General features: G+C 43.5%; 1 protein-coding gene and 1 long non-coding RNA gene across 4 annotated transcripts in view; one reads left to right on the forward strand and one right to left on the reverse strand.

Moving 5' to 3' along the window:
* The window catches only part of LOC112543743 (uncharacterized), a 73,763-nt gene extending 72,763 nt beyond the window's left edge, over positions 1–1,000 (reverse strand). For both annotated transcript variants that reach the window (XR_012896946.2, XR_012896950.2), the window contains exon 1: positions 878–1,000. This is a non-coding gene — a long non-coding RNA (uncharacterized LOC112543743). The remainder of the gene's footprint in view (positions 1–877) is intronic.
* The window catches only part of CCDC57 (coiled-coil domain containing 57), a 173,555-nt gene that overhangs the window by 114,427 nt on the left and 52,919 nt on the right, over positions 1–6,209 (forward strand). The gene's annotated exons all lie outside the window — the stretch shown is intronic.

Consider the following 6,209-nt stretch of genomic DNA (forward strand, 5'->3'; position numbering starts at 1 on the left):
CAGTGAAGCGGGGATTTAAATATCCCCGGCTTCATTAAAATAAAAATGGCCGCTGCACTGTGCCGGATCAGCTGATTGTCGGCACAGCGTGGCAGGCAAGATGTGGATCGGTCGACAGGGGAAGACTTTGTTGACCGTTCCTGTAAACCTCATTTAACGAGGCATTCGCATCTTGACTGCTGCACTGTGCCGACAATCAGCTGAGCCGGCACAGCACAGCAGCCATTTTTATTTTAATGAAGCCGGGGATATTTAAATCTCCGCTTCATTGACTATGTCGGGTAGCCTATTTTACATGCCTCTGATGACACAGGCATGTAGTCTAGACATACCCTTAAAGAGTAACAAAACATGTAGATGGTATCATAACATGTTTTGTTAGTCTTTAAAGTGCTACTAGTCTATTGGTTGTGTCATGGCTCCTTCCCCACTCTGGCATGATAAAAGCAGAAGTTGGGGCCAGCAAGTGTACTCCAAAGCCTTATCTACCAGGCTTTGGTATAAAACTTCCCCCAAAATCTTAAAAACCTAGATCTTGGGAATAAAACTTCCGCTGCTACCACCCAAATATTGATAAATAAATCAGGGGAAAGATCATTTGGGAAATCTCACCCCTATTATAAAAATCAGGACACACAAGTAACCAATGCCAGGTTAATAGAAAGAAAAGAAAGAACTTTTATTATTACAACAATATTCCTGTTGCAAGCATAATGACTAGATGGGAAGGTAACAAAATATACTCATGGAGAAACTCCATGGGCCTAGAACTTAGTTACAAAGAAAAGCCAAAACATCTTTTAAACAGTGCCAGATCTCAGATCTAACCCTTAAAACAATAAAGCCTAACGAAACTACCTAAACTTACTCTACTTACAGAAAATGAAGAATGGTGTCTTGGAGAGAGAGAGAGACATGCTTGTCCCTCTCTGTAGCTGTAGAGAACACACCCAGAGAGACAAAAGGGAGAAAGCAAAAAACTCGAATTCCTTTGTCCCAGTTTGAAAGTCCCACCTACATTCCTACTGTTCACTCCACCTGGCTAGGTGTAGTTAACCCCTTAATCCCCAGGCTGCTGGCTAACCCTCATAATCATGGCAGGTTGTTTTTTAAGTTTTTCCTGTTACAAAAGAACTCAGCTATCCCTCTGAAGATCAAGTTACAATGTGAGATGAACAGCAGCTACTAGCTATCTATATTCCCAGAATTAACAATGATTTCATAATTAACAGGGAAATAAACAAAAGGCAGCTATTATCACTTCTGCTGCATTAGCAACACAAGAAAACAGTTCAGTTTTTGCCAAAAGGAAGTAAACAAAACTGGTAAAGAAATAATTTTCAAACATGAAATTTGTTATGCTTTCATTTTGTTCCCTTCTCCAAACCATCTCCTTAGCTCTGCCAGGTTGTTCAGGAATTTGCAGGTTTCAGGCGAAAAGAGTGTAAAGGAATAGCTCTGTTACTTAGATGTATTTGTCCGTTTTGGTAGAACAGTATATACAACATTTTCAGGGGACTTATATTTTGTAATGTGAAGATCAAACGTGGTGTTAGCAGATGGCAGTTAGCACCATTGAAGGGGCCTGACTCATATCTAGTTATTCCAATATCTTTCATGCCTAATGACATCCGTTTGGTTCAGTTTCTCCATCAAATGTACCATTGTTCGGAGAGAGCCAGTATAACTGGCTGACTTGTGTCTGTCAGCAGGACCTGGAAATTCTCTAACGAGGATTCTGAGGATGTGGGGTGGAAAGCCAACTTACCTTTTTAAGCGTTTTCTTTGCAAGTCCAACCCTGTAAATCAGCCCCACCAACAACATTTTTATGTGTCACTTCCAATGACTCAAGGCTTAGTTAAGGATAGAATAAGAACAGCCATAGTGGGTCAGACGAGTGCTCCCTCTAGCCCAAAGCAGGACCATCCCCAACTCAATGATCCCAGCCAAGGCTTTGTCAAACAGGGACTTAAAGACCTCTAAGCATGAAGATTCCACCACCTCCCTAGGTAACCTATTCCAGTACTTCGCCACCCTCCCAGTGAAATAGTTATTCCTCATATCCAACCTAGATCTCTCCCATTGTAACTTGAGACCATTACTCTTTGTTCTGCCACCTGTCACTACTGAGAACAGCCTCTCTCCATCCTCTTTGGAACTTCCCTTCAGGAAGTTGAAGGCTGCTATCAAATCCCCCCTCACTCTTCTCTTCTCTAGACTAACTAAGCCCAAATCCCTCAGCCTCTCCTCGTAGTTCATATGCTCCAGCCCCCTAATCATTTTGGTTGCCCTCCGCTGGACCCTCTCCAATGTGTCCACATCCTTTCTATAGTGGGGGGCCCAGAACTGGATGCAGTAGTCCAGATGTATCCTCGCCAGTGCTAAATAAAGGAGAATAATATCTTCTCAAACCTGCTGGCAGGGCTCCTCCTAATGCACCCTAATACGCCATTAGCTTCTTGGCTACAATAAAAAATCTACCCTATTCCTTGCGTAGAACAGGGTAGTTTTGGAAAGATTATATCATTTTCTTTCCTTCCCAGTTTCTAGCTGACAGAAATTTCAAATTGCCCTTGGCATGGGGTTGTATTCCTTATCCATCTTGGCCAATAGCCATGGATGGATTTGCCCTCCATGAATTTACCTTGGTGGGTTTTTTAGCCCAGTTAGGCTATTGGCCATAACAACCTCCCAACGAGTTCAACAAGTTAACTGTGCACTGTATGAAAAAGTATTTCCTCGGGTTTATAGTAAACCTGCAGCCTATTAATTATATCAAGTGACCTCTGATTTTTGTATTGTGGGGGAAAAAGAAAATAACACTTCTTTATGTACTTTCTCCACACCATTTATGATTTTACAGACCTCTATCACAGCTGCCCTTGATTGTCTCTTTTCCAGCAGAACCTCTTTTTAACCTCTCCTAGTACAGAAGCTGTTCCATACTCTTGATCTTCTTTGTTACCCTGCTCTGAAACTCTATGGTTCCACTACATCCTGTATGAGATGGAATGACCAGAGCTGATCACAATATTCAACATGTGGCTGCACCATGGATTTATATAGTTGTTTATAATATGGGGTGCATTAACAGGTGTGTTGTGAGCAAGACACAAGAAGTCATTCTTCCGCTCTACTCTGTGCTAGTTAGGCCTCAGTTGGAGTATTGTGTCTAGTTGTGGGCACCGCATTTCAAGAAAGATTTGGAGAAATTGGAGAGGGTCCAGAGAAGAGCAACAAGAATGATTAAAGGTCTAGAGAACATGACCTTTAAGGAAGGCTGAAAAAATTGGGTTTGTTTAGTTTAGAAAAGAGAAGATTGAGGGGGGGACATGATAGCAGTTTTCAGGTATCTAAAAGGGTGTCATAAGGAGGAGGGAGAAAACTTGTTCATCTTGGCCTCTGAGGATAGAACAAGAAGCAATGGGCTTAAACTGCAGCAAAGAAGGTTTAGGTTGGACATTAGGAAAAAGTTCCTAACTGTCAGGGTAGTCAAACACTGGAATAAATTGCCCAGGGAGGTTATGGAATCCCCATCTCTGGAGATATTTAAGAGTAGGTTAGATAAATGTCTATCAGGGATGGTCTAGTATTTGGTCCTGCCATGGGGGCAGGGGACTGGACTCGGTGACCTCTCGAGGTCCCTTCCAGTCCTAGTATTCTATTATTCTATTTTCTGTCTAATTTTCTTTCACTTTCCTAATAGTTCCCAATATTCTTTTAGCCTTTTTTGACTGCAGATGCTCTGAAGAGGTTCAGGACATGTGAACTAGTCACATCACAGTTCTGATTCCTTAAACAGTTATAGCACAGCTTGTTGAGATTTGAAATGGTTGGCACTTCAAGCTAAAGCTATTTGCCCACTTAAAGGTGTCATGCCTTAGAATTTTAGGAATGGGTTTTCTGAAATTCAACTTAGAAGCAGCATTGAATTACTGAATTTGACCCTGTAAAGGGCTCAGCTCATCCCACAAGATTATAAACTTTCTGCAAACTGACAATCAGAGTGGGTACTCTGAGAAATGTGATAATCAGAAGACATAGTAAGGAGACTTGCAAGTGGTGGTATAAGAATTTGAAGAAGAGACCTCATTAAAATTGCATTTTAATTGGATTTCCAGTTCCATGCTCAGGGCCAAGTAGATAGGCAGAACTGCAGGTGGTTCTTCAACGCTGCAGATTGGAGACTTTTCCATAGCAATATTCAGCCAGACCGCACATGCACAGAGGGTGCCTTGCGGCATTCGTGCTCCGGCTCCCACCAGTTCCTCTCAACCGCCTCAGGCTGCAGATGGAGTGAACTGGTCTCAACCTTTCCTCATTTGTGAGAGTATTCAAATTTGTTAATAGTACTTTTCATAGTTTATAGTTAATAATCGATAGTTACTTAGGGTACGTCTAGACTACACCTCTCTGTCGTCAGAGAGATGTAGATTAGGCATGTTGAAATTGCTAATGAAGCAGGGATTTAAATATCCCATGCTTCATTAGCATAAACATGGCCGCCGCTTTTTTTTCGAAATGGAGCTTTTTAAAAAAAACAGCAGTCTAGGCACAGATCTGTCTAAAATAAACCCTTTTTTGACCGATCCTATAAACCTCATTTTTTGAGGAATACAGGATCTATCAAAAAAGGGTTTATTTTCAACAGATCTGCATCTAGACTGCCATTTTTTTCGAAAAAGCTCTGTTTAAAAAAAAAAGCAGCGGCCATGTTTATGCTAATGAAGCACAGGTTATTTAACTCCCTGCTTCATTAGCAATTTCAACATACATAATCTACATCTCTCTGTCGACAAAGAGGTGTAGTCTAGACACAGCCTTAGTTAAGACCCTTGTTCTTGTTTAAAAAAAAACACCCTTTCTTTCTTCGTTTACTAGATAGTACATAAGGATTTTCATATATATATATATAGTTAAATCCCTTCTCATTCCTCTTCACTTTGAGGACTTTAAAAAAAAAAAAAAGCCTAACTGAAGAACAGCAAAATGCCTGCCTCACCAGGTTTTAAAAAGTGTGACACAAGCCTCGAAGCCATGCCTGCTTCTGACGGGCATTCGGTTTGTATTCAATGTCTCGGCGAAGCTCATGTTCCACAGAAGTGCCCTCATTGTAGTAAGTTAACGGCGAGGGCCCACAGAGATAGAGAGATGATCCTTTTCGATAAGGCTCTCCAGCCCACCGGATCAGATTACACAGCCTCTTCTGACCAGCCGGCTCAAAATGCAGAGCCTCATCTTCTACTGCCACTCCGCCCAAGAAAGTAAGGGCATCCCCTACAAGATCTCTGCCTGCTATGTCGCAGAGCAGATTGAGTATTGGAGACAAGCCTGGCACGTCTGGCACTGCCGTTTCTCAATCCAGAGCAGTCTCAGCTTCCAAAACAAAAAGTCGATGACTGCAGTGCCAACACCACGCTCACCGACAGAGCCGAGAGTAACCTCAGCACCGGCAACTCCGACAACCAAATCTCTGGCACCAACTGACATGCCCGCGCTGCATTCCTCATTGGCACCACTGGCACCAAGCTCACGACCACCAGCGCTGTTAGTACCAAGCCCGCGTCCAGACGATGCGGCACGGAGGAAGTCGGCATCGAAAACACCTCGGCACCGAAGCCTTACGCCTCAGTCGCCGTTGCCTACTTTCTCTTCAGCGCTATCGCCCTCACCGCTGGCACTGAAATCACCGACACTGAGATCTCACCCTGGGGAACGTCACAGGTCTCCTTGCTCCCTGCACCGGAGACTATCATCCCCATTCCTCAGGGCACCGAGAGAGCATGCCCATTACTCCCACCACTGTTTTTCTGTCTCCCCATTGCCTTCATCCATGATCTCATACACTTGATCCCATTCGCCACAATCACCACGGACGGCGCATTGGGAACACTACAGGCACTTGCACCTTGAAAGACGGTCACCCCTTCACAGAGTATACTGTTACTATGACCATCACTGTCACCACTTACCTCATCCAGGCATTCACCGGCTCCAGCTCTCCTCCCCCCCCCCCCACTCCAGTCCAATAACCTGCATCACCACAGCTGCAACAGTTTGGAACCAGAGGAGGGGAAGTCTTCTGATATAGAGGAACATCCATCTGACATCTCCCCAATGGACCAATCCTCCACTTCATCTGATGAGGCCGTTATTCCGGGAAACATCTCACCTCCTGACAACCTCAAACAATTTCAAGAACTTTTCA

The sequence above is a fragment of the Pelodiscus sinensis genome, chromosome 20 (genome assembly GCF_052426305.1).
Source record: "Pelodiscus sinensis isolate ZL-2025 chromosome 20, ASM5242630v1, whole genome shotgun sequence".
Lineage (NCBI taxonomy): Eukaryota > Metazoa > Chordata > Testudines > Trionychidae > Pelodiscus > Pelodiscus sinensis.